We start from the raw sequence: 26,766 nt of genomic DNA, 5'->3' as shown, positions 1-26,766 counted from the left end.
TCTGTTCCCCCCTCTCTCTGGACCCCTCTCTCTTTCCCCCCTCTCTCTGTCCCCCTCTCTCTGTCCCCCTCTCTCTGCCCCCTCTCTCTGTCCCCCTCTCTGTCCCTCTCTCTCTGTCCACCCCTCTCTCTGTCCACCCCAATCTCTGCCCCCCTCTCTCTTTCCCGCTCTCTCTGTCCCCCCTCTCTCTGTCGCCCTCTGTCTGACCCCCACTCTCTGTGACCCCCCTCTCTGTCCCCCTCTCTCTGTCCCCATCTCTGTCCCCTCTCTCTGTCCCCCTCTCTCTGTCCCCCTCTCTCTGTCCACTCCTCTCTCTGTAGCCCCTCTCTCTGCCCCACTCTCTCTGTAGCCCCTCTCTCTGGCCCCCTCTCTCTTTTCCCCACTCTCTCTGTTCCTCCTTCTCTCTGACCCCCTCTCTCTGTCCCCCTATCTCTGTACCCCCTCTCTCTGTCGCCCTCTCTCTTTCCCCCACTCCTTCTGTTCCCCCCTCTCTCTGACGCTTTCTCTCTGACCCCCTCTCTCTCTGTCCCCCTCTCTCTGTCGCCATATCTGTCACCGTCTCTCTGTCCCTCTCTCTCTGTCCACCCCTCTCTCTGTCCCCATCTCTCTCTGTCCCCCTCTCTCTGCTCCCCCTCTGTCCCCCCCCTCTCTCTGTCCACCCTCTCTGTCCCACTCTCTCTGACCCCCTCTCTCTGTCCAACCCTCTCTCTGTAGCCCCTCTCTCTGCCCCCTCTCTCTTTCCCCCACTCTCTCTGTTCCCCCCTCTCTCTGTCCCCCTCTCTCTGACCCCCTCTCTCTCTGCCCCCCCCCCTCTGCCCCCTCTCCCTCTGTCCCCCTCTCTCTGTCGCCATATCTGTCACCGTCTCTCTGTCCCTCTCTCTCTGTCCCCCCCTCTCTGCCCCCCCTCTGTCCCCCTCTCTCTCTGTCCACCCTCTCTGTCCCACTCTCACTGCCCCCTCTCTGTCCCGCTCTCTCTGTCCCCGCACTCTGTCCCCCTCTCTCACTCTGTCCCCCCTCTCTGTCCCACTCTCTCTGCCCCCTCTCTGTCACCGTCTCTCTGTCCCCGCTCACTCTGTCCCCCTCTCTCTGCCGCCCCTCTCTCCCACACTGTAACCCTCTCCGTCCCCCAATCTCTGTCGCCCCTCCCTCTGACCCCCTGTATCTCCCCCTCTCTCTGTCCTGCTCTCTCTGTCCCCCTCTACCTCCCCCTCTTTCCGTCCTCTCTATCTGACCCCATCTATCACCCACACTCTCTGTGCCCCTCTCTCTCTGTACCTTCTCTCTGCCCCCTCTCTCTCTGTCCCCGCACTCTGTCCCCTCTCTCTGTCCCCTCTCTCTGTCCCCCCTATCTCTGTCCCCCCTCTCTCTGTCAACCCCCTCTCTCTGCCCCCTCTCTCTCTGCCCCCTCTCTCTCTCCCCCACTCTCTGTCCCCCTCTCTCTGACCCCCACTCTCTGTCCAACACTTTTTGTCCCCCACTCTCTGTCCCCATCTCTCTAACCCCAATTTCTGTCCCCCACTCTCTGTCCCATCCTCTCTCTGACCCCCTCTAACTCCCACACTCTCTGTTACCCTCTCTCTGTCGCCCACTCTCTGCCCCCTCTCTCTCTGTCCCCGCGTCCCTCTGTCGCCCTCTTTCTGTCCCCCTCTCTCTGTCCCCCCCACTATGTCACCCTCTCCCTGTACACCTCTCTCTGTCCCCCTCTCTGTCCCCCTCTCTCTCTGTCCCCCTCTCTCTCTGTCCCCATCTCTCTCTGTGCCCCTCTCTGTCCCCCTCTCTCTCTGCCCACTCTCTCTGACCCCCTCTCTCTGTCCTCCTCTCTCTGTCCCCTCTCTCTGTCCCACTCTCTCTGTAGCCTTCTCTCTCCCACTCCCTCTCCCCCACTCTGTCTCCCACTCTCTGTGTCCCCCCTCTCTCTGTTCCCCCTCTCTCTGTTCCCCCCTCTCTGTCCCCCCTCTCTCTGTCCCCCCTCTCTCTGTTCCCCCCTCTCTCTGTTCCCCCTCTCTCTGACCCCCTCTCTCTCTGTCCCCCTCTCTCTTTCCCCCTCTCTCTGTTCCCCCCTCTCTGTCCCCCCCTCTCTGACCCCAATCTCTCTGTTCCCCCTCTCTCTGACCCCCTCTCTCTCTGCCCCCCTCTCTCTGACCCCTCTCTCTTTCCCCCTCTCTCTTACCCCTCTCTCTTTCCCCCGCTCTCTGTCCCCCCCTCTCTGCCCCCCCCACTCTGACCCCACTCTCTCTGTTCCCACTCTCTCTGACCCCCCCTCTCTCTGTCCCCCTCTCTCTGACCCCTCTCTCTTTCCCCCTCTCTCTGTGCCCCCTCTCCCTGTCGCCATATCTGTCACCGTCTCTCTGTCGCGCTCACTCTGTCCCCCTCTCTCTGTCCCCGCTCCCTCTGTCCCCCTCTTTCTGTTCCCCCTCTCTCTCTGTCGCCCTCTTTGTGACCCCCTCTCTCTCTGTCTCCCTCTCTCTGTCCCCCCTCTCTCTGTCGCCCTCTTTCTGACCTCCACTCTCTCTGACCCCTCTCTCTGTCCCCCTCTCTCTGCCCCCTCTCTCTGTCCACCCTCTCTGCCCCCGCTCACTTTGTCCCCCTCTCTCTGTCCCCCTCTCTCTGTCCCCCCTCTCTGTCCTCGCTCACTCTGCCCCCTCTCTCTGTCCCCCTCCCCCATGTCCCCCTCTTTCTGTTACCCCTCTCTCTCTGTCGCTCTCTTTGTGACTCCTCTCTCTCTGTCTCCCTCTCTCTCTCCCCCTCTCTCTGTCGCCCTCTTTCTGACCCCCACTCTGTCTGACCCCCCTCTCTGTCCCGCTCTCTCTGCCCCCTCTCTCTGTCCCCCTCTCTGTCCCCTCTCTCTGTCCCCCCTCTCTGTCCACCCCTCTCTCTGTCCACCCCACTCTCTGCCCCCCTCTCTCTGTCCCCCCCTCTCTCTGTTCCCCCCTCTCTCTGTCCCCCTCTCTGTCCCCCTTCTCTCTGTCGCCGTCTATCTGACCCCCACTCTCTCTGACCACCCCTCTCTGTCCCCCTCTCTCTGTCCCCCTCTCTTTCCCCTCTCTCTGTCCCCCTCTCTCTGTCCACCCCTCTCTCTGTAGCCCCTCTCATTGCCCCACTCTCTCTGTTCCCCCTCTCTCTGTCCACCCCTCTCTCTGTAGCCCCTCTCTCTGCCCCCTCTCTCTTTCCCCCAATCTCTCTGTTCCCCCTTCTCTCTGACCCCCTCTCTCTGTCCCCCCTCTCTCTGACCCCCTCTCTCTCTGTCCCCCTCTCTCTGTCGCCATATCTGTCACCGTCTCTCTGTCCCTCTCTCTCTGTCCACCTCTCTCTCTGTCCCCATCTCTCTCTGTACCCCCCTCTCTGCTCCCCCTCTTTCCCCCTCTCTCTCTGTCCACCCTCTCTGTCCCACTCTCTCTGCCCCCTCTCTGTCCCCCCTCTCTCCTACCCCCTCTCTCTGTCCACCCCTCTCTCCGCTGCCCCTCTCTCTGCCCCACTCTCTCTGTTCCCCCTCTCTCTGACCCCCTCTCTCTGTCCACCCCTCTCTCTGTAGCCCCTCTCTCTGCCCCCCACTCTCTTTCTCCCACTCTCTCTGTTCCCCCTCTCTCTGTCCCCCCTCTCTCTGGCCCCCTCTCTCTTTTCCCCACTCTCTCTGTTCCCCCTTCTCTCTGACCCCCTCTCTCTGTCCCCCTATCTCTGTACCCCCTCTCTCTGACGCCCTCTCTCTTTCCCCCACTCCTTCTGTTCCCCCCTCTCTCTGACGCCCTCTCTCTGACCCCCTCTCTCTCTGTCCCCCTCTCTCTGTCGCCATATCTGTCACCGTCTCTCTGTCCCTCTCTCTCTGTCCACCCCTCTCTCTGTCCCCATCTCTCTCTGTCCCCCTCTCTCTGCTCCCCCTCTGTCCCCCTCTCTCTCTGTCCACCCTCTCTGTCCCACTCTCTCTGACCCCCTCTCTCTGTCCAACCCTCTCTCTGTAGCCCCTCTCTCTGCCCCCTCTCTCTTTCCCCCACTCTCTCTGTTCCCCCCTCTCTCTGTCCCCCTCTCTCTGACCCCCTCTCTCTCTGTCCCCCCCTCTCTGACCCCCTCTCCCTCTGTCCCCCTCTCTCTGTCGCCATATCTGTCACCGTCTCTCTGTCCCTCTCTCTCTGTCCCCCCTCTCTGCCCCCCCTCTGTCCCCCTCTCTCTCTGTCCACCCTCTCTGTCCCACTCTCTCTGCCCCCTCTCTGTCACCGTCTCTCTGTCCCCGCTCACTCTGTCCCCCACTCTCTGCCCCCCCTCTCTCCCACACTGTAACCCTCTCCGTCCCCCAATCTCTGTCGCCCCTCCCTCTGACCCCCTGTATCTCCCCCTCTCTCTGTCCTGCTCTCTCTGTCCCCCTCTACCTCCCCTTCTTTCCGTCCCCTCTATCTGACCCCATCTATCACCCACACTCTCTGTGCCCCTCTCTCTCTGTACCTTCTCTCTGCCCCCTCTCTCTCTGTCCCCGCACTCTGTCCCCTCTCTCTCTGTCCGCTCTCTCTGTCCCCCTATCTCTGTCCCCCCCTCTCTCTGTCAACCCCCTCTCTCTGCCCCCTCTCTCTCTGTCCCTCTCCCTCTGCCCCCTCTCTCTCTCCCCCACTCTCTGTCCCCCTCTCTCTGACCCCCACTCTCTGTCCAACACTCTCTGTCCCCCACTCTCTGTCCCCATCTCTCTAACCCCAATTTCTGCCCCCCACTCTCTGTCCCATCCTCTCTCTGAGCCCCTCTAACTCCCTCACTCTCTGTTACCCTCTCTCTGTCGCCCGCTCTCTGCCCCCTCTCTCTCTGTCCCCGCGTCCCTCTGTCGCCCTCTTTCTGTCCCCCTCTCTCTGTCCCCCCCACTCTGTCCCCCTCTCTCTGTACCCCTCTCTCTGTCCCCCTCTCTGTCCGCCTCTCTCTCTGTCCCCCTCTCTCTCTGTCCCCATCTCTCTCTGTGCCCCTCTCTGTCCCCCTCTCTCTCTGCCCACTCTCTCTGACCCCCTCTCTCTGTCCTCCTCTCTCTGTCCCCTCTCTCTGTCCCACTCTCTCTGTAGCCTTCTCTCTCCCACTCCCTCTCCCCCACTCTGTCTCCCACTCTCTATGTCCCCCCTCTCTCTGTTCCCCCTCTCTCTGTTCCCCCCTCTCTGTCCCCCTCTCTCTGTCCCCCCTCTCTCTGTTTCCCCCTCTCTCTGTTCCCCCCTCTCTCTGACCCCCTCTCTCTCTGTCCCCCTCTCTCTGACCCCTCTCTCTTTCCCCCTCTCTCTGTTCCCCCCTCTCTGTCCCCCCCTCTCTGACCCCAATCTCTCTGTTCCCCCTCTCTCTGACCCCCTCTCTCTCTGTCCCCCTCTCTCTGACCCCTCTCTCTTTCCCCCTCTCGCTTTCCCCCTCTCTCTTTCCCCCGCTCTCTGTCCCCCCCTCTCTGTCCCCCCCACTCTGACCCCACTCTCTCTGTTCCCACTCTCTCTGACCCCCCCTCTCTCTGTCCCCCTCTCTCTGACCCCTCTCTCTTTCCCCCTCTCTCTGTCCCCCTCTCCCTGTCGCCATATCTGTCACCGTCTCTCTGTCGTGCTCACTCTGTCCACCTCTCTCTCTCTGTTCCCATCTCTCTCTGCCCCCCCCCGCTCTGTCCTCCCTCTCTGTCCCCTCTCTCTGTCCCCGCTCACTCTGTCCCCCTCTCTCTGTCCCCGCTCCCTCTGTCCCCCTCTTTCTGTTCCCCCCCTCTCTCTGTCGCCCTCTTTGTGACCCCCTCTCTCTCTGTCTCCCTCTCTCTGTCCCCCCTCTCTCTGTCGCCCTCTTTCTGACCTCCACTCTCTCTGACCCCTCTCTCTGTCCCCCTCTCTCTGCCCCCTCTCTCTGTCCACCCTCTCTGTCCCCGCTCACTTTGTCCCCCTCTCTCTGTCCCCCTCTCTCTGTCCCCCCTCTCTGTCCCCGCTCACTCTGTCCGCCTCTCTCTGTCCCCCTCCCCCATGTCTCCCTCTCTCTCTCCCCCCTCTCTCTGTCGCCCTCTTTCTGACCCCCACTCTCTCTGACCCCCCTCTCTGTCCCGCTCTCTCTGCCCCCTCTCTCTGTCCCCCTCTCTGTCCCCTCTCTCTGTCCCCCCTCTCTGTCCACCCCTCTCTCTGTCCACCCCACTCTCTGCCCCCCTCTCTCTGTCCCCCCCTCTCTCTGTTCCCCCCTCTCTCTGTCCCCCTCTCTGTCCCCCTTCTCTCTGTCGCCGCCTATCTGACCCCCACTCTCTCTGACCCCCCTCTCTGTCCCCCTCTCTCTGTCCCCCTCTCTGTCCCCTCTCTCTGTCCCCCTCTCTCTGTCCACCCCTCTCTCTGTAGCCCCTCTCACTGCCCCACTCTCTCTGTTCCCCCCTCTCTCTGTCCACCCCTCTCTCTGTAGCCCCTCTCTCTGCCCCCCTCTCTCTTTCCCCAATCTCTCTGTTCCCCCTTCTCTTTGACCCCCTCTCTCTGTCCCCCTCTCTCTGACCCCCTCTCTCTCTGTCCCCCTCTCTCTGTCGCCATATCTGTCACCGTCTCTCTGTCCCTCTCTCTCTGTCCATCTCTCTCTCTGTACCCCCCTCTCTTCTCCCCCTCTTTCCCCCTCTCTCTCTGTCCACCCTCTCTGTCCCACTCTCTCTGCCCCCTCTCTGTCCCCCCTCTCTCTGACCCCCTCTCTCTGTCCACCCCTCTCTCCGTTGCCCCTCTCTCTGCCCCACTCTCTCTGTTCCCCCTCTCTCTGACCCCCTCTCTCTGGCCACCCCTCTCTCTGTAGCCACTCTCTCTGCCCCGCACTCTCTTTCTCCCACTCTCTCTGTTCCCCCTCTCTCTGTCCCCACTCTCTCTGACCCCCTCTCTCTCTGTCCCCCCCTCTCTGACCCCCTCTCTCTCTGTCCCCTTCTCTCTGTCGCCATATCTGTCACCGTCTCGCTGTCCCTCTCTCTCTGTCCCCCCCTCTCTGCCCCCCCTCTGTCTCCGTCTCACTCTGTCCCCCCTCTCTGTCCCACTCTCTCTGCCCCCTCTCTGTCACCGTCTCTCTGTCCCCGCTCACTCTGTCCCCTTCTCTCTGTCCCCGCGTCCCGCTGTCCCCCTCTTTCTGTCCCTCTCTCTCTGTCACCCTCTTTCTGTCCCACTCTCTCTGTCCCACTCTCTCTGTCCCCCTCTCTCTGCCCCCTCTCTCTCCCACACTGTACCCCCTCTCTGTCCCCCTCTCTCTGCCCCTCGCTCTCTCCCCCACACTGTACCCCCTCTCTGTCCCCCTCTCTCTGTCCCCCTCTCTCTGCCCCTCTCTCTCTCCCCCACACTGTACCCCCACTCTCTGTCCCCCTCTCTCTGCCCCCCAATCTCTCTCCCACACTGTACCCCGCTCTCTGTCCCCCAATCTCTGTCGCCCCTCCCTCTGACTCCCTGTATCTCCCCCTCTCTCTGTCCTGCTCTCTCTGTCCCCCTCTACCTCCCCCTCTTTCCGTCCCCTCTATCTGACCCCATCTATCACCCACACTCTCTGTGCCCCTTTCTCTCTGTACCTTCTCTCTGCCCCCTCTCTCTGTCCCCTCTCTCTCTGTCCCCCCTATCTCTGTCCCCCCCTCTCTGTGTCCCGCTCTCTCTGTCCCCCTCTCTCTCTGTCCCCATCTCTCTCTGTCCCTCCTTCTCTCTGTCTCCTCTCTCTGTCCCCCTCTCTCTCTGTCCCCCTCTCTCTCTGTCCCCCCCTCTCTCTGTCCCCTCTCTCTCTGTCCCCCCTCTCTGTCCCACTCTCTCTGCCCCCTCTCTGTCACCGTCTCTCTGTCCCCGCTCACTCTGTCCCCTTCTCTCTGTCCCCGCGTCCCTATGTCCTCAGCTTTCTGTCCCACTCTCTCTGTCCCCCCTCTCTGTCCTCCTCTCTCTGTCCCCCTCTCTCTCTGTCCCCATCTCTCTCTGTCCCCCTCTCTCTGTCCCCCTCTCTCTGTCCCCTTCTCTCTGTCCCCGTGTCCCTCTGTCCCACTCTTTCTGCCCCCTCTCTCTGTCCCCCTCTCTCTGTCCCCTTTCTCTGTACCACTCTCTCTCTTGCCCTCTCTCTCCCACTCCCTCTCCCCCACTCTGTCTCCCACTCTCTGTGCCCCCACTCTCTTTCCCCCCCTCCCTATGTCCCCCCCTGTCTCCCGCTCTCTCGGTCCCCCCCTCCCTCTGTCCACCTCTTTCTGGCCCCTTTCTGCACCCCCCTCTCTGTCCACCCCTCTCTGTCCCCAAACTCTCTCTGTCCCCATCTCTTACAGTCCCCCCTCTCCCTCTACTCTCTGTCCTCTCCCCCTCTGTATCGCACGACCGCATCTGTCCCCCTCTCTCTAATCCTCTCTCTGTCCCCCTCTGTCTGTCCCCCGCTCTCTGTCCCCCTCTCACTAACCCCCAATTTCTGCCCCCCACTCTCTGTCCCCTCCTCTCTCTGACCCCCTCTAACTCCCTCTCTGTCCCCGCTCACTCTGTCCCCCTCTCTCTGTCCCCCCTCCCTCTGTCCCCCTCTTTCTGTTCCCCCCTCTCTCTGGACCCCTCTCTCTGTCCGCCCTCTCTCTGTCCCCCTCTCTCTGTCCCCCTCTCTCTGCCCCCTCTCTCTGTCCCCCAATCTCTGTCGCCCCTCCCTCTGACCCCCTGTATCTCCCCCTCTCTCTGTCCTGCTCTCTCTGTCCCCCTCTACCTCCCCCTCTTTCCGTCCCCTCTATCTGACCCCATCTATCACCCACACTCTCTGTGCCCCTCTCTCTCTGTACCTTCTCTCTGCCCCCTCTCTCTCTGTCCCCGCACTCTGTCCCCTCTCTCTCTGTCCCCTCTCTCTGTCCCCCCTATCTCTGTTCCCCGCCCTCTCTGTCAACCCCCTCTCTCTGCTCCCTCTCTCTCTGCTCCCTCTCTCTCTGTCCCTCTCTCTCTGCCCCCTCTCTCTCTCCCCCACTCTCTGTCCCCCTCTCTCTGTCCACCACTCTCTGTCCACCACTCTCTGTCCCCCACTCTCTGTCCCCCTCTATCTAACCCCCAATTTCTGCCCCCCACTCTCTGTCCCCTCCTCTCTCTGACCCCCTCTAACTCCCTCACTCTCTGTGACCCTCTCTCTGTCGCCCACTCTCTGCCCCCTCTCTCTCTGTCCCCGCGTCCCTCTGTCGCCTTCTTTCTGTCCCACTCTCTGTCCCCCCCCACTCTGTCCCCCTCTCTCTGTCCCCCTCTCTGTGTCCCCCTCTCTGTCCCCCTCTCACTCTGTCCGCATCTCTCGATGTCCCCCTCTCTGTCCCCCTCTCTCTCTGCCCACTCTCTCTGTCCCCCCTCTCTGGACCCCTCTCTGACCCTCTCTCTGTCTGTCCCTCTCTCTCTGTCCCCGTCTCTCTGTCCCACCTTCTCGCTGTCCCCCTCTCTCTGTGCCACTCTCTCTGTTCACTCTCTCTCTCTGTCCCCCTCTCTCTCTGTCCCCGTCTCTCTGTCCCCTCTCTCTGTCCCCCTCTCTCTCTGTCCCCCTCTCTCTCTGTCCCCCTCTCTCTGTCCCCGTCTCTCTGTCCCCTCTCTCTGTCCCCCTCTCTCTCTGCCCCCATCTCTCTCTGTCCCCCTCTCTCTCTCTGTCCCCATCTCTCTCTGTCCCTCCTTCTCTCTGTCCCCTCTCTCTGTCCCCCTCTCTCTCTGTCCCCCTCTCTCTCTGTCCCCCTCTCTCTGCCCCTTCCTTGTCCCCCCTCTCTCTGACCCCCTCTCTCTGTCCACCCCTCTCTCTGTAGCCCCTCTCTCTGCCCCACTCTCTCTGTTCCCCCCTCTATCTGACCCCCTCTCTCTGTCCACCTCTCTCTCTGTAACCCATCTCTCTGTCCCCCCTCTCTCCCACACTGTACCCCGCTCTCTGTCCCCCAATCTCTGTCGCCCCTCCCTCTTACCCACTGTATCTCCCCCTCTATCTGTCCTGCTCTCTCTGTCCCCCTCTACCTCCCCCTCTTTCCTTCCCTCTATCTGACCCCATCTATCACCCACACTATCTGTGCCCCTTTCTCTCTGTACCTTCTCTCTGCCCCCTCTCTCTGTCCCCTCTCTCTCTCTGTCCCCCCTATCTCTGTCCCCCCCTCTCTCTGTCCCGCTCTCTCTGTCCCCCTCTCTCTCTGTCCCCCTCTCTCTCTGTCCCCATCTCTCTCTGTCCCTCCTTCTCTCTGTCCCCTCTCTCTGTCCCCGTCTCTCTCTGTCCCCCCCTCTCTCTGTCCCCCTCTCTCTCTGTCCCCTCTCTCTCTGTCCCCCCTCTCTGTCCCACTCTCTCTGCCCCCTCTCTGTCACTGTCTCTCTGTCCCGGCTCACTCTGTCCCCTTCTCTCTGTCCCCGCGTCCCTATGTCCCCCGCTTTCTGTCCCACTCTCTCTGTCCCCCCCTCTGTCCTCCTCTCTCTGTTCCCCTCTCTCTCTGTCCCCATCTCTCTCTGTCCCCCTCTCTCTGTCCCCCTCTCTCTGTCCCCTTCTCTCTGTCCCCGCGTCCCTCTGCCCCCCTCTTTCTGCCCCCTCTCTCTGTCCCCCTCTCTCTGTCCCCTTTCTCTGTCCCACTCTCTCTGTAGCCCTCTCTCTCCCACTCCCTCTCCCCCACTCTGTCTCCCACTCTCTGTGCCCCCACTCTCTTTCCCCCCTCCCTATGTCCCCCTCTGTCTCCCGCTCTCTCGGTCCCCCCCCCCTCCCTCTGTCCCCCTCTTTCTGCCCCCTTTCTGCCCCCCCCTCTCTGTCCCCCCTCTCTGTCCCCATGCTCTCTCTGTCCCCATCTCTTACTGTCCCCCCTCTCCCTCTACTCTCTGTCCTCTCCCCCTCTGTATCGCACGACCGCATCTGTCCCCCGCTCTCTGACCCTCTCTATGTCCCCCTCTCTCTGTCCCCCGCTCTCTGTCCCCCTCTCTCTAACCCCCAATTTGTGCCCCCCACTCTCTGTCCCATCCTCTCTCTGACCCCCTCTAACTCCCTCTCTGTCCCCGCTCACTTTGTCCCCCTCTCTCTGTCCCCCCTCCCTCTGTCCCCCTCTTTCTGTTCCCCCCTCTCTCTGTCCCCCTCTCTCTGTCCCCCTCTCTCTGTCGCCCTCTTTCTGACCCCCACTCTCTCTGACCCCCCTCTCTGTCCCCCTCTCTCTGCCCCCTCTCTCTGTCCGCCTCTCTGTCCCCCTCTCTCTGTCCACCCCTCTCTCTGTCCACACCACTCTCTGCCCCCCTCTCTCTGTCCCCCTCTCTCTGTCCCCCCTCTCTCTGTCGCCCTCTATCTGACCCCCACTCTCTGTGACCCCCCTCACTGTCCCCATCTCTCTGTCCCCATCTCTGTCCCCTCTCTCTGTCCCCCTCTCTCTGTCCACCCCTCTCTCTGTAGCCCCTCTCTCTGCCCCACTCTCTCTGTAGCCCCTCTCTCTGGCCCCCTCTCTCTTTTCCCCACTCTCTCTGTTCCCCCTTCTCTCTGACCCCCCCTCTCTCTGTCCCCCTATCTCTGTACCCCCTCTCTCTGTCGCCCTCTCTCTTTCCCCCACTCCTTCTGTTCCCCCCTCTCTCTGACGCCCTCTCTCTGACCCCCTCTCTCTCTGTCCCCCTCTCTCTGTCGCCATATCTGTCACCGTCTCTCTGTCCCTCTCTCTCTGTCCACCCCTCTCTCTGTCCCCATCTCTCTCTGTCCCCCCCTCTCTGCTCCCCCTCTGTCCCCCTCTCTCTCTGTCCACCCTCTCTGTCCCACTCTCCCTGACCCCCTCTCTCTGTCCAACCCTCTCTCTGTAGCCCCTCTCTCTGCCCCCTCTCTCTTTCCCCCACTCTCTCTGTTCCCCCCTCTCTCTGTCCCCCTCTCTCTGACCCCCTCTCTCTCTGTCCCCCCCTCTCTGACCCCCTCTCCCTCTGTCCCCCTCTCTCTGTCGCCATATCTGTCACCGTCTCTCTATCACTCTCTCTCTGTCCCCCCCTCTCTGCCCCCCCTCTGTCCCCCTCTCTCTTTGTCCACCCTCTCTGTCCCACTCTCTCTGCCCCCTCTCTGTCCCGCTCTCTCTGTCCCCCTCTCTCTGTCCCCCTCTCTGTCCCCCTCTCTCTCTGTCCCCATCTCTCTCTGTCCCCCTCTCTGTCCCACTCTCTCTGCCCCCTCTCTGTCCCGCTCTCTCTGTCCCCCTCTCTCTGTCCCCCTCTCTGTCCCCCTCTCTCTGTCCCCATCTCTCTCTGTCCCCCCCTCTCTGCCCCCCCTCTGTCCCCCTCTCTCTTTGTCCACCCTCTCTGTCCCACTCTCTCTGCCCCCTCTCTGTCCCGCTCTCTCTGTCCCCCTCTCTCTGTCCCCCTCTCTGTCCCCCTCTCTCTCTGTCCCCATCTCTCTCTGTCCCCCTCTCTGTCCCCCTCTCTCTCTGCCCACTCTCTCTGACCCCCTCTCTCTGTCCCCATCTCTCTGTCCCCCTCTCCCTGTCCCCTCTGCCTGTCCCACTTTCTCTGTAGCCTTCTCTCTCCCACTCCCTCTCCCCCACTCTGTCTCCCACTCTCTGTGTCCCCACTCTCTTTCCCCCCTCCCTATGTCCCCCTCTGTCTCCCGCTCTCTCGGTCCCCCCCTCCCTCTGTCCCCCTCTTTCTGCCCCCTTTCTGCCCTCCCTCTCTGTCCCCGTCTCTCTGTCCCCATGCTCTCTCTGTCCCCATCTCTTACTGTCCCCCCTCTCCCTCTACTCTCTGTCCTCTCCCCCTCTGTACCGCAGGATCGCAACTGTCCCCCTCTCTCTGACCCTCTCTCTGTCCCCCTCTCTCTGTCCCCCTCCCCCTCTGTCCCCCCTCTCTATCCCTCCTCTCTCTGTCCACTCCCTCTCCGTCCACCCCTCCCCCCCGTTCCCTACTCAGTCCAACCCCCTCTCTCTGTCCCCCTCTCTCTGTCCCCCTCTTTCTGCCCCCTCTCTCTGTCCCCCCACTCTCTGTCCCCCTCTTTCTGCCCCCTCTCTCTATCCCCCCACTCTCTGTCCCCCTCTCTCTGCCCCCCTCTCTCTCTGTCCCCCTCTCTCTCTGCCCCCCCCTCTCTGACCCCCTCTCTCTGACCCTCTCTCTCTCTCCCCCTCTCTCTGTCCCCCTCTCTCTGTCCCTCCTTCTCGCTGTCCCCCTCTCTCTGTCCCACTCTCTCTGTTCACTCTCTCTCTCTCTCTGTCCCAGTGCTCTCTCTGTCCGCCTCTCTTTCTGTCCCCCCTCTCTATCTCTCCTCTCTCTGTCCCCCCTCTCTCTGCCCCATCTCTCTCTGTCCCCCCTCTCTGTCCCACTCTCTCTGCCCCCTCTCTGTCACCGTCTCTCTGTCCCTGCTCACTCTGTCCCCCTCTGTCTGTCCCACTCTCTCTGTCCCCCTCTCTCTGTCCCCCTCTCTCTCTGTCCCTCTCTCTCTGTCCCCCTCTCTCTGTCCCCCTCTTTCTGCCCCCTCTCTCTGTCCCCCCACTCTCTGTCCCCCTCTCTCTGTCCCCCTCTCTCTGTCCCCCTCTCTCTCTGTCCCCTCTCTCTGTCCCACTCTCTCTGTAGCCCTCTCTCTCCCCCTCCCTCTCCCCCACTCTTTCTCCCACTCTCTGTGCCCCCACTCTCTTTCCCCCCTCCCTATGTCCCCCTCTGTCTCCCGCTCTCTCGGCCCCCCCCCCTCCCTCTGACCCCCTCTTTCTGCCCCCTTTCTGCCCCCTTCTCTGTCCCCGTCTCACTGTCCCCATGCTCTCTCTGTCCCCATCTCTTACTGTCCCCCCTCTCCCTCCACTCTCTGTCCTCTCCCCCTCTGTACCGCACGACCGCATCTGTCCCCCTGTCTCTGACCCTCTCTCTGCCCCCTCTTTCTGTCCCCGCTCGCTGTCCCCCTCTCTTTGACCCCTCTCTCTGTCCCCCCTCTCTCTGTACCCCCTCTCTCTGTGCCCCTCTCTCTGTCCCCCTCTCTCTGTCCCCCTCGCTCTTTCCTCCCCTCTCTGTCTCCCACTCTCTGCCCCCTCCCAGTCACCATCTCTCTGTCCCCCTCCCTCTGTCCCCCTCGCTCTGAACCTCCCTCTCTCTCCCCCCTCTCTCTGTAGCCCCTCTCTCTGTCCCCCCTCTCTCTGACCCCCACTCTCTCTGTTCCCCCGTCTTTCTGACCCCTCTTTCTGTCCCCCTCTCTCTGACCCCACTCTCTGTCCCATCTCTCTGTCCCCCTCTCTCTGTCGCCATATCTGTCACCGTCTCTCTGTCGCGCTCTCACTGTCCACCTCTCTCTCTCTCTGTTCCCATCTCTCTCTGTCCTCCCCTCTCTATCCTCCCTCTCTGTCCCCATCTCTCTGTCCCCCCTCTCTGTCCCCTCCCACTCTGTCCCCCTCTTTCTGTCCCCCCTCTCTCTGTCCCCCTCTCTCTGTCCCCCCCTCTCTGACCCCCCTCTCTGTCCCCCTCTCTCTCTGTCCTCCTCTCTCTGTGTTCCCCCCTCTCTCTGATCCCCTCTCTCTGTCCCCCTCTCTCTGACCCCTCTCTCTGACCCCTCTCTCTGTCCCCCTCTCTCTGTCCCCCTCTCTCTGTCGCCATATCTGTCACCGTCTCTCTGTCGCTCTCTCTCTGTCAACCCCTCTCTCTGTTCCCATCTGTCTCTGTCCCTCTCTCTCTGTCCCCCCGTCCCCCCCTCTCTGCCCCCCTCTCTCTGTCTCCCCTCTCTCTGCCCCATCTCTCTCTGTCCCCCTCTACCTCCCCCTCTTTCCGTCCCCTCTCTCTAACCCCATCTATCACCCACATTCTCTGTGCCCCTTTCTCTCTTTACCTTCTCTCTGCCCCCTCTCTCTGTCCCCCCTCTCTGTCCCACTCTCTCTGCCCCGCTCTGTCACCGTCTCTCTGTCCCCACTCACTCTGTCCCCTTCTCTCTGTCCCCGCGTCGCGCTGACCCCCTCTTTCTGTCCCCCTCTCTCTGCCCCTCTCTCTCTCCCACACTGTACCCCCTCTCTGTCCGCTCTCTCTGTCCCCATCTCTCTGCCCCCCTCTCTCTGCACCCCCCTGTCCCACACTGTAACCCTCTCTGATCCCCAATCTCTGTCGCCTCTCCCCCTGACCCCCTCTATCACCCCCTCTCTCTGTCCTGCTCTCTCTGTCCCCCTCTCCCTCCCCCACTTTCCGTCCCCTCTATCTAACCCCATCTATCACCCACACTCTCTGTGCCCCTTTCTCTCTTTACCTTCTCTCTGCCCCCCTCTCTGTCCCCTCTCTCTCTGTCCCCTCTCTCTGTCCCCCCCTTTCACTGCCCCCCCTCTCTGTCACCTTCTCTCTGCCCCCTCTCTCTCTGTCCCTCTCTCTCTGCCTCCTCTCTCTCCCCACACTCTGTCCCTCTCTCACTGCCCCCTCTCTCTCCCCCACTCTCTGTCCCACTCTCCCTGTTGCCCTCTCTCTGCTCACTCTGTCCCCCTCTCTCTGACCCCCACTCTCTGTCCCCCACTCTCTGCCCCTCTCTCTCTGTCCCCCTCTCTCTCTGTCCCCGCATCCCTCTGTCCCCCTCTCTCTGTTCCACTCTCTCTGACCCCCTCTCTCTGTCCACGTCTCTCTGTCCCTCTCTCTCTCACTGCCGCTCTCTCTCTGCCCCCCTCTCTCTCTGTCCCCTCTCTCTGTCCCTCTCTCTCTGTCCCACTCTCTCTGTCCCACTCTCTCTGTTCACTCTCTCTCTGTGTCCCCTCTCGCTCTGCCCCATCTCTTTCTGTCCCCCCTCTCTATCCCTCCTCTCTCTGTCCACTCCCTCTCCGTCCACCCCTCCCCCCCGTTCCCCACTCAGTCCATCCCCCTCTCTCTGTCCCCCAGTCTCTGTCCCCGGCTCACTGTCTCCCTCTCACTGACGGACTCTCTCTCCCCAACTCTGTACCCCTCTCTCAGTCCCCCACTCTCTGTCCCCCCTCCCACTGTCCCGCTCTCTCTGTCCCCCCTCTCTCTGCCCCATCTCTCTCTGACCCCCTCTCTGTCCCACTCTCTCTGCCCCTCTCTGTAACCGTCTCTCTGTCCCTGCTCACTCTGTCCCCCTCTTTCTGTCCCACTCTCTCTGTCCCCCCTCTCTGTCCTCCTCTCTCTGTCCCCCTCTCTCTGACCCCTCTCTCTCTATCCCCCTCTCTCTGTCCCTCTCTCTCTGTCCCCCTCTTTCTGCCCCCTGTCCCCGTCTTTCTATCCCCATGCTCTCTCTGTCCCCGTCTCTCTGTCCCCATGCTCTCTCTGTCCCCATCTCTTTCTGTCCCCCCTCTCCCTCCACTCTCTGTCCTCTCCCCCTCTGTACCGCACGACCGCATCTGTCCCCCTCTCTCTGACCCTCTCTCTGCCCCCCTCTCTCTCTGTCCCCCTCTCTCTGTCCCCCTCTCTCTGTCCCCCTCTCTCTGTCCCCCCTCTCTCTGTCCCCCTCTCTCTGTCCCCGCCCTTCTGTCCCACCCCTCTCTGTCCCCCTCTCTCTGTCCCCCCTCTCTCTGTCCCCCTCTCTCTGTCCCCCTCGCTCTTTCCCCCTCTCTCTGTCCCCCTCTCTCTGCCCCCTCCTAGTCACCATCTCTCTATCCCCCTCTCTCTGAACCTCCCTCTCTGTACCCCCCTCTCTCTGTAGCCCCTCTCTCTTTCCCCCTCTCTCTGACCCCCACTCTCTCTGTTCTCCCTTCTCTCTGACCCCCTCTCTCTGTCCCCCTCTCTCTGACCCCTCTCTCTGTCCCATCTCTCTGTCCCCCTCTCTCTATCGCCATATCTGTCACCGTCTTTCTGTCGCGCTCTCACTGTCCACCTCTCTGTCTGTTCCCATCTCTCTCTGTCCTCCCCTCTCTGTCCTCCCTCTCTGGCCCCGTACACTCTGTCCCCCTCTTTCTGTCCCCCCTCTCTCTGTCCCCCTCTCTCTTTCCCCCCTCTCTGTCCCCCTCTCTCTCTGTCCCCTCTCTCTGTCCCCCTCTCTCTGTCCCCCTCTCTCTGTCCCCCCCTCTCTGTCTCCCTCTCTCTGTACCCCTCTCTCTGTCCCACACTCTCTGTCCCCCCTCCCACTGTCCCGCTCTCTCTGTCCCCCCTCTCTCTGCCCCATCTCTCTCTGTCCCCCCTCTCTGTCCCACTCACTCTGCCCCCTCTCTGTCACCGTCTCTCTGTCCCTGCTCACTCTGTCCCCATCTTTCTGGCCCACTCTCTCTATCCCCCTCTCTCTGTCCCTCTCTCTCTCTGTCCCCTCTCTCTGTCCCCGCTCACTCTGTCCCCTTCTCTCTGTCCCCGCGTCCCTCTGTCCCCCGCTTTCTGTCCCACTCTCTCTGACCCCTCTCTCTCTGTCCCCATCTCTCTCTGTCCCCCTCTTCTTGCCCCCTCTCTCTGCCCCCTCTCTCTGTCCCCCCTCTCTCTGTCCCCTCTCTCTGTCCCCCTCTCTCTGTCCCCCTCTGTCTCTGTCCCCCTCTCTCTGTCCCCCTCTCTCTCTGTCCCCCTCTCTCTGTGCCCCTCTCTCTGTCCCCTCTCTCTGTCTCCCTCTCTCTGTCCCCCTCTCTCTCTGTCCCTGCTCACTCTGTCCCCCTCTTTCTGGCCCCCTCTCTCTATCCCCCTCTCTCTGTACCCCTCTCTCTGTCCCTCTCTCTCTCTGTCCCCCTCTCTCTTTCTCCGCTCACTCTGTCCCCTTCTCTCTGTCCCCGCGTCCCTCTGTCCCCCTCTTTCTGTCCCACTCTCTCTGACCCCTCTCTCTCTGTCCCCATCTCTCTCTGTCCCCCTCTTCTTGCCCCCTCTCTCTGCCCCCTCTCTCTGTCCCCCCTCTCTCTGTCCCCTCTCTCTGTCCCCTCTCTCTGTCCCCCTCTGTCTCTGTCCCCCTCTCTCTGTCCCCCTCTCTCTCTGTCCCCCTCTCTCTGTGCCCCTCTCTCTGTCCCCTCTCTCTGTCTCCCTCTCTCTGTCCCCTCTCTCTCTGTCCCTGCTCACTCTGTCCCCCTCTTTCTGGCCCCCTCTCTCTATCCCCCTCTCTCTGTCCCCCTCTCTCTGTCCCTCTCTCTCTCTCTGTCCCCCTCTCTCTTTCTCCGCTCACTCTGTCCCCTTCTCTCTGTCCCCGCGTGCCTCTGTCCCCTCTCTCTGTCCCCCTCTCTCTGTCCCCCTCTCTCTGTCCCCCTCTCTCTCTGACCCCCTCATTCTTCCCCCTCTCTCTGTCCCCCCTCTCTCTGTCCCCTCTCTCTGTCCCCCTCTCTCTGTCCCCCCTCTCTCTGTCCCCCCTCTCTCTGTCCCCCCTCTCTATGTCCCCCTCTCTCTGTCCCCCTCTCTCTCTGTCCCCCTCTCTCTGTCCCCCTCTCTCTGTCCCCTCTCTCTATCCCACTCTCTCTGTAGCCATCCCTTTCCCCCTCCCTCTCCCCCAGTCTGTCCCACACTCTCTGTGCCCACACTCTCTGTCCCCCCTCTCTCTGTCCCCCCTCTCTCTGTCCCCGCTCTCTCTGTCCCCCTCTCTCTGTCCCCTCTCTCTCTGTCCCCCTCTCTCTGTCCCCCTCTCTCTCTGTCCCCCTCTCTCTCTGTCCCTCTCTCTCTCTCTGTCCCTCTCTCTCTGTCCTCCTCTCTGTCCCCCTCTCTCTGTCCTCCTCTCTGTCCCCCTCTCTCTCTGTCCCCCTCTCTCTCTCTGTCCCCCTCTCTCTCTGACCCCCTCTCTCTGTAACCCTTCTCTGTCCCCCTCTCTCTCTGTCCCTCTCTCTCTATGTCCCTCTCTCTCTGTCCTCCTCTCTGTCCCCCTCTCTCTGTCCCCCTCTCTCTGTCCCCTCTCTCTATCCCACTCTCTCTGTAGCCATCCCTTTCCCCCTCCCTCTCCCCCAGTCTGTCCCCTACTCTCTGTGCCCACACTCTCTGTCCCCCCTCCCTATGACCCCCTCGATCTCCCGCTCTCTCGGTCCACCCCTCCCTCTGTCCCCCTCTTTCTGCCCCTCCTGTCCCCGTCTTTCTGTTCCCAAGGCTCTCTCTGTCCCCATCTCTTACTGTCCCCCCTCTCCCACCACTCTCTGTCCTCTCCCCCTCTGTACCGCACAACCCCATCTGTTCCCCTCTCTCTGACCCTCTCTCTGTCCCCATCTCTTGTCCCCGCTCTCTGTCCTCCGCTCTCTGTCCCCCTCTCTCTGCCCCCCTCTCTCTCTGTCCACCTCTCTCTGTCCCCCCTCTCTCTGTCCCCCTCTCTCTCTGTCCCCCTCTCTCTTTCACCATCTCTCTTTCATCCTATCTCTGTCCCCCTCTCCCTGTCCCCCTCTCTCTGTCCCCCTCTCTCTGTCACCGTCTCTCTGTCCTCCCTCTGTGTGTCCCCCTCTCTCTGCCCCCCTTTGTCTGACACCGGCTCTTTCCCCACTCTGTATCCCTCTCTCTGCCCCCCCCCCCCCACTCTGGCCGCCTCTCTCTCTGTCCACCTCTCTCTGTCCCACTCTCTCTCTGTACCCCCTCTCTCTGACCCCCTCTCTCTGTCCCCGTCTCTCCGTCCCTCCTCTCTCTGTCCCTCCTCTCTCTGTCCCCCTCTCTCTGTCCCCTCTCTCTGTCCCTCCTCTCTCTTTCCCCCTCTCTCTGTCCCCCTCTCTCTGTACCCCCTCTCTCTGACCCCCTCTCTCTCTCCCCGTCTCTCCGTCCCTCCTCTCTCTGTCCCTCCTCTCTCTGTCCCCCTCTCTCTGTCCCCCTCTCTCTGTCCCTCCGCTCTCTTTCCCCTGTCTCTGTCCTCATCTATCTGTCCCCCTCTCTCTGTTCCCCTCTCTCTCTCTGTCCCCTCTCTCTGTCCCCCCCCCCTCTGTCCCCCCTCTCTGCCCCCCTCTCTGTCCCCCTCTCTCTCTGTCCCCCTCTCTCTCTGTCCCCCTCTCTCTCTCTGTCCCCCTATCTCTCTGTTCTCCCTCTCTCTGTCCCTCCTCTCTCTGCCCCCACTCTGTCACCATCTCTCTGTCCCCTCTCCCTCTGTTCCCTCTCGCTCTGTCCCACTCTCTCTGCCCCACCCCCACTCTGGTCCCCCCCGTCCCCCCTCTGTCCTCTCTCTCTCTGTCCCCCCTCTCTATGTCCCCTCTCTCTCTAACCCTCTCTCTCTCTGACCCCCTCTCTCTGCCCCCTCGCTCTGTTCCCCGCTCTCTGTTCCCACATCTCTATCGCCCGCTCTCTGCCCACTCTTTGTCACTGTCTCCCTGTCCCCCCTCTCTGTCTCCATCTCTCTGCTCTCTCTCAGTCACCGTCTCTCTGTTCGCCCCGCCGTCCACCCCTCTCTGTCGCCCGCTCTCTGCCCCCCTCTGTCACAGTTTCTCTGTCCTCCCTCTCTCTGTCCCCCTTGTCCCCCCCTCTCTCTGTTCCCCCCCCCCCAGTCCCCTCTCTGTCCCCCCTCTCTCTGTCCCCCCCTCACTGTCCCCTATCTTTGTTGGCCTCTCTCTGCCCCTCTCTGTCACCGTCTCTCTGCCCCTTCTCTCTCTGCCCCTCTCTCTCTGTCCCCTCTCTTTCTGCCCACTCTCTCTATCCCCATCTCTCTGTTCCCTCTCTGCTCCCCCCCCCCTCGATGCCCCCTCTCTGTTCACCTCTCTCTCTGTACCCCCTCTCTCTCTGACCCCCTCTCTCTCTGACACCCTCTCTCTCTGTCCCCCTCTCTCTCTGTCCCCCTCTCTCTCTGACCCCCCTCTCTCGGTCCCTCTCTCTCTCTGCCCCCTCGCTCTGTTCCCCGCTCTCTGTCCCCCCGTCTCTACCGCTCTCTCTCTGCCCCCTCTCTGACACTGTCTCTCTGTCCCCTCTCTCTCTGTCCCCGTCTCTCTGCCCCCTCTCTCAGTCCATCCTCTCTATCCCAAACCTCTGTCCCCCCCTCTCTGTAGCCCTCTCTCTGCCCCCTCTCAGTCACCATCTCTCTGTTCCCCCCCGTCCACGCCTTTCTGTTGCCCGCTCTCTGCCCCCTCTCTGTCATGGTCTCTCTGTCCACCCTCTCTCTGTCCCCCTCTCTCTGTCCCCCCTCTCTGTCTCCCCTTCTCTGTCCCGCCCTCTCTGTAGCCCTCTCTCTGCCCCCTCGCAGTCAACATCTCTTTGATCCCCCCCGTCCACCCCTCTCTGTCCCCCTCTCTCTGTCGCCCTCTCTGTCCCCCTCTCTTTGTCCCCCCCTCCCTCTGTCCCCCTCCTTCTGTCCCCCACTCTCTGTCGCCCTCTTGCTGACCCCCTCTCTCTGTTCCCCTCTCTCTGTCCCCCCTCTCTCTGTCGCCTTCTTTCTGACCCCCTCTCTCTCTGTCCCCCTCTCTCTCTCTGTCCCACCCAGTCTGTCCCCCTCTCTCTGTCCCTCTCTCTCTCTGTCCCTCTCTCTCTCTGTCCCTCTCTCTCTCTGTCCCCCTCTCTGTCCCTCTCTCTCTGTCACCATCTCTGTCCCCCATTTCTCTGTCCCCCTCTCTCTCCCACCTGCCTCTCTCTGTCCTCCTCTCTCTGCCCCCCTTTCTCTGACACCTTCTCTTTCCCCCACTCTGTAACCCTCTCTCTGTCCCCACTACCTATGACCCCTCTATCTTCCCACTCTCTGTCCCCCTCTCTCTGTCCCCCTCTGTCTGTCCCGCGCTCTCTGTCCCTCGCTCTCTGTCCCCTTCGCTCTCTGTCCCCCCTCTCTCTGTCCCCTTCGCTCTCTGTCCCCCCTCTCTGTCCCCCCCCTCTCTCTCTCTTTCCCTCCCTCTCTCTGTCCCCCCTCTCTTTCCCCCTCTCTTTCTTTCCCCCTCTCTCTCTGCCCCCCTCTCTCTCTCTCTCTGTCCCCCTCTCTCTGTCCCCCCTCTCTGTCCCCCCTCTCTCTCTCTTTCCCTCCCTCTCTCTGTCCCCCCTCTCTTTCCCCCTCTCTTTCTTTCCCCCTCTCTCTCTGCCCCGTTCTCTGTCCCCCTCTCTCTGCCCCCCTCACTCTCTCCCACTCTGTACCCCTCTCTCTGTCCCCCACTCTCTGTCCCCCTCTCTCTGTCCCCCTCTCTCTCTGTCCCCAGTCTCTCTGCCCCCCCTCTCTTCCCCCTCTCTCTGTCCCCCTCTCTCTCTCTGTCCCCCTCTCTCTGTCCCCCCCCTCTCTGTCCCCCCCTCTCTGCCCCCCTCTCTTGCCCCCTCTCTCTGTCCACCACTCTCTCTGTCCCCCTCTCTCAGTCCCCCTCTCTCTCTGTCCCCCTCTCTCTGTTCTCCCTCTCTCTGTCCCTCCTCTCTCTGTCCCCTCTCTCTGTCCCCCTCTCTCTGTCCCCCTCTCTCTGTCCCCCTCTCTCTCTGACCCCCTCTCTCTGTCCCCCTCACTCTCTGTCCCCCTCTCTCTCTGTTCTCCCTCTCTCTGTCCCTCCTCTCTCTGCCCCCACTCTGTCACCATCTCTCTGTCCCCTCTCCCTCTGTTCCCTCTCGCTCTGTCCCACTCTCTCTGCCCTCCCCCACTCTGGTCCCCCCCGTCCCCCCTCTGTCCTCTCTCTCTCTGTCCCCCCTCTCTCTTCCCCCTCTCTCTCTAACCCTCTCTGTCTCTGACCCCCTCTCTCTGCCCCTCGCTCTGTTCCCCGCTCTCTGTTCCCACATCTCTATCGCCCTCTCTCTGCCCGCTGTTTGTCACCGTCTCTCTGTCCCCCCTCTCTCTGTCCCCGTCTCTCTGCCCCCTCTCAGTCACCATCTCTCTGTTTGCCCTGCCGTCCACCCCTCTCTGTCCCCCGCTCTCTGACCCCCTCTCTGTCACAGTTTCTCTGTCCCCCTCTCTCTGTCCCCCTCGTCCCCCTCTCTCTCTGTCCCCCCCTCACTGTCCCCTCTCTGTCCCCCCTCTCTCTGTCCCCCACTCTCTGTCCCCCTTCTCTCTGACCCCCTCTATCTCCCTCACTCTCTGTGGCCCTCTCTCTGTCGCCAACTCTCTGCCCCCTCTCCCTCCCCGCCTCTCTCTGTCCCCCTCTATGTCCCCCTTTCTCTCTGTCCCCATCTCTCTCTGTCCCCTCTCTCTCTCTGTCCCACCCACTCTGTACCCCTTCTCTGTCCCCCTCTCTCTCTGTCCCCCTCTCTGTCCCCCTCTCTCTCTGTCCCCCTCTCTCTCTGTCCCTCTCTCTCTCTGTCCCTCTCTCTCTGTCCTCCTCTCTGTCCCCCTCTCTCTGTCCTCCTCTCTGTCCCCCTCTCTCTCTGTCCCCCTCTCTCTCTCTGTCCCCCTCTCTCTCTGACCCCCTCTCTCTGTAACCCTTCTCTGTCCCCCTCTCTCTCTGTCCCTCTCTCTCTATGTCCCTCTCTCTCTGTCCTCCTCTCTGTCCCCCTCTCTCTGTCCCCCTCTCTCTGTCCCCTCTCTCTATCCCACTCTCTCTGTAGCCATCCCTTTCCCCCTCCCTCTCCCCCAGTCTGTCCCCCACTCTCTGTGCCCACACTCTCTGTCCCCCCTCCCTATGACCCCCTCGATCTCCCGCTCTCTCGGTCCACCCCTCCCTCTGTCCCCCTCTTTCTGCCCCTCCTGTCCCCGTCTTTCTGTTCCCAAGGCTCTCTCTGTCCCCATCTCTTACTGTCCCCCCTCTCCCACCACTCTCTGTCCTCTCCCCCTCTGTACCGCACAACCCCATCTGTTCCCCTCTCTCTGACCCTCTCTCTGTCCCCATCTCTTGTCCCCGCTCTCTGTCCTCCGCTCTCTGTCCCCCTCTCTCTGCCCCCCCTCTCTCTCTGTCCACCTCTCTCTGTCCCCCCTCTCTCTGTCCCCCTCTCTCTCTGTCCCCCTCTCTCTTTCACCATCTCTCTTTCATCCTATCTCTGTCCCCCTCTCCCTGTCCCCCTCTCTCTGTCCCCCTCTCTCTGTCACCGTCTCTCTGTCCTCCCTCTGTGTGTCCCCCTCTCTCTGCCCCCCTTTGTCTGACACCGGCTCTTTCCCCACTCTGTATCCCTCTCTCTGCCCCCCCCCCACTCTGGCCGCCTCTCTCTCTGTCCACCTCTCTCTGTCCCACTCTCTCTCTGTACCCCCTCTCTCTGACCCCCTCTCTCTGTCCCCGTCTCTCCGTCCCTCCTCTCTCTGTCCCTCCTCTCTCTGTCCCCCTCTCTCTGTCCCCTCTCTCTGTCCCTCCTCTCTCTTTCCCCCTCTCTCTGTCCCCCTCTCTCTGTACCCCCTCTCTCTGACCCCCTCTCTCTCTCCCCGTCTCTCCGTCCCTCCTCTCTCTGTCCCTCCTCTCTCTGTCCCCCTCTCTCTGTCCCCCTCTCTCTGTCCCTCCGCTCTCTTTCCCCTGTCTCTGTCCTCATCTATCTGTCCCCCTCTCTCTCTGTTCCCCTCTCTCTCTCTGTCCCCTCTCTCTGTCCCCCCCCCTCTGTCCCCCCTCTCTGCCCCTCTCTCTGTCCCCCTCTCTCTCTGTCCCCCTCTCTCTCTGTCCCCCTCTCTCTCTGTCCCCCTATCTCTCTGTTCTCCCTCTCTCTGTCCCTCCTCTCTCTGCCCCCACTCTGTCACCATCTCTCTGTCCCCTCTCCCTCTGTTCCCTCTCGCTCTGTCCCACTCTCTCTGCCCCACCCCCACTCTGGTCCCCCCCGTCCCCCCTCTGTCCTCTCTCTCTCTGTCCCCCCTCTCTATGTCCCCTCTCTCTCTAACCCTCTCTCTCTCTGACCCCCTCTCTCTGCCCCCTCGCTCTGTTCCCCGCTCTCTGTTCCCACATCTCTATCGCCCGCTCTCTGCCCACTCTTTGTCACTGTCTCCCTGTCCCCCCTCTCTGTCTCCATCTCTCTGCTCTCTCTCAGTCACCGTCTCTCTGTTCGCCCCGCCGTCCACCCCTCTCTGTCGCCCGCTCTCTGCCCCCCTCTGTCACAGTTTCTCTGTCCTCCCTCTCCCTGTCCCCCTTGTCCCCCCCTCTCTCTGTTCCCCCCCCCCAGTCCCCTCTCTGTCCCCCCTCTCTCTGTCCCCCCCTCACTGTCCCCTATCTTTGTTGGCCTCTCTCTGCCCCTCTCTGTCACCGTCTCTCTGCCCCTTCTCTCTCTGCCCCTCTCTCTCTGTCCCCTCTCTTTCTCTGTCCCCACTCTTTCTGCCCACTCTCTCTATCCCCATCTCTCTGTTCCCTCTCTGCTCCCCCCCCCTCTATGCCCCCTCTCTGTTCACCTCTCTCTCTGTACCCCCTCTCTCTCTGACCCCCTCTCTCTCTGACACCCTCTCTCTCTGTCCCCCTCTCTCTGACCCCCCTCTCTCGGTCCCTCTCTCTCTCTGCCCCCTCGCTCTGTTCCCCGCTCTCTGTCCCCCCGTCTCTACCGCTCTCTCTCTGCCCCCTCTCTGACACTGTCTCTCTGTCCCCTCTCTCTCTGTCCCCGTCTCTCTGCCCCCTCTCTCAGTCCATTCTCTCTGTCCCAAGACTCTGTCCCCCCCTCTCTGTAGCCCTCTCTCTGCCCCCTCTCAGTCACCATCTCTCTGTTCACCCCCGTCCACGCCTTTCTGTTGCCCGCTCTCTGCCCCCTCTCTGTCATGGTCTCTCTGTCCACCCTCTCTCTGTCCCCCTCTCTCTGTCCCCCCTCTCTGTCTCCCCTTCTCTGTCGCGCCCTCTCTGTAGCCCTCTCTCTGCCCCCTCTCAGTCACCATCTCTTTGATCCTCCCCGTCCACCCCTCTCTGTCCCCCTCTCTCTGTCGCCCTCTCTGTCCCCCTCTCTTTGTCCCCCCCCCTCTGTCCCCCTCCTTCTGTCCGCCACTCTCTGTCGCCCTCTTGCTGACCCCCTCTCTCTGTTCCCCTCTCTCTGTCCCCCCTCTCTCTGTCGCCTTCTTTCTGACCCCCTCTCTCTCTGTCCGCCCGCTCTGTCCCCTCCCAGTCACCATCTCTCCGTCCCCCCTCCCTCTGTCCCCCTCCCTCGGTCTCCCTCTCTCTGTCCCCCTCTCTCTCTCCCCCTCTCTCTCCCCCTCTCTCTCTGTCCCCATCTCTCTCTGTCCCCCTCTCTCTCTGTCCCACCCAGTCTGTCCCCCTCTCTCTGTCCCTCTCTCTCTCTGTCCCTCTCTCTCTCTGTCCCTCTCTCTCTCTGTCCCCCTCTCTGTCCCTCTCTCTCTGTCCCCCTCTCTGTCCCCCATTTCTCTGTCCCCCTCTCTCTCCCACCTGCCTCTCTCTGTCCTCCTCTCTCTGCCCCCCTTTCTCTGACACCTTCTCTTTCCCCCACTCTGTAACCCTCTCTCTGTCACCACTACCTATGACCCCCTCTATCTTCCCCACTCTCTGTCCCCCTCTCTCTGTCCCCCTCTGTCTGTCCCGCGCTCTCTGTCCCTCGCTCTCTGTCCCCCACTCTCTGTCCCCCTCTCTCTGTCCCCCAGCTCTGTCTCTCTCTCTCTTTCCAGCACTCTCTCTGACGCCCTCTCTTTCCCCCCTCTCTCTGTCCCCTTCGCTCTCTGTCCCCCCTCTCTCTGTCCCCTTCGCTCTCTGTCCCCCCTCTCTGTCCCCCCCCCTCTCTCTCTCTTTCCCTCCCTCTCTCTGTCCCCCCTCTCTTTCCCCCTCTCTTTCTTTCCCCCTCTCTCTCTGCCCCCCTCTCTCTCTCTCTCTGTCCCCCTCTCTCTGTTCCCCCTCTCTGTCCCCCTCTCTCTCTCTGTCCCCTTCGCTCTGCCCCCTCTCTCTGCCCCGGTCTCTGTCCCCCTCTCTCTGCCCCCCTCACTCTCTCCCACTCTGTACCCCTCTCTCTGTCCCCCACTCTCTGTCCCCCTCTCTCTGTCCCCCTCTCTCTCTCTCTGTCCCCCTCTCTCAGTCCCCCTCTCTCTCTGTCCCCCTCTCTCTGTTCTCCCTCTCTCTGTCCCTCCTCTCTCTGTCCCCTCTCTCTGTCCCCCTCTCTCTGTCCCCCTCTCTCTGTCCCCCTCTCTCTCTAACCCCCTCTCTCTGTCCCCCTCACTCTCTGTCCCCCTCTCTCTCTGTTCTCCCTCTCTCTGTCCCTCCTCTTTCTGCCCCCACTCTGTCACAATCTCTCTGTCCCCTCTCCCTCTGTTCCCTCTCGCTCTGTCCCACTCTCTCTGCCCTCCCCCACTCTGGTCCCCCCCGTCCCCCCTCTGTCCTCTCTCTCTCTGTCC

The sequence above is a fragment of the Chiloscyllium plagiosum genome, unplaced genomic scaffold (assembly GCF_037043375.1).
Source record: "Chiloscyllium plagiosum isolate Xiang-an unplaced genomic scaffold, Cpla_swu_hap1 HiC_scaffold_13, whole genome shotgun sequence".
Classification (NCBI taxonomy): domain Eukaryota; kingdom Metazoa; phylum Chordata; class Chondrichthyes; order Orectolobiformes; family Hemiscylliidae; genus Chiloscyllium; species Chiloscyllium plagiosum.
Note: the sequence above shows the minus strand (reverse complement) of the source record.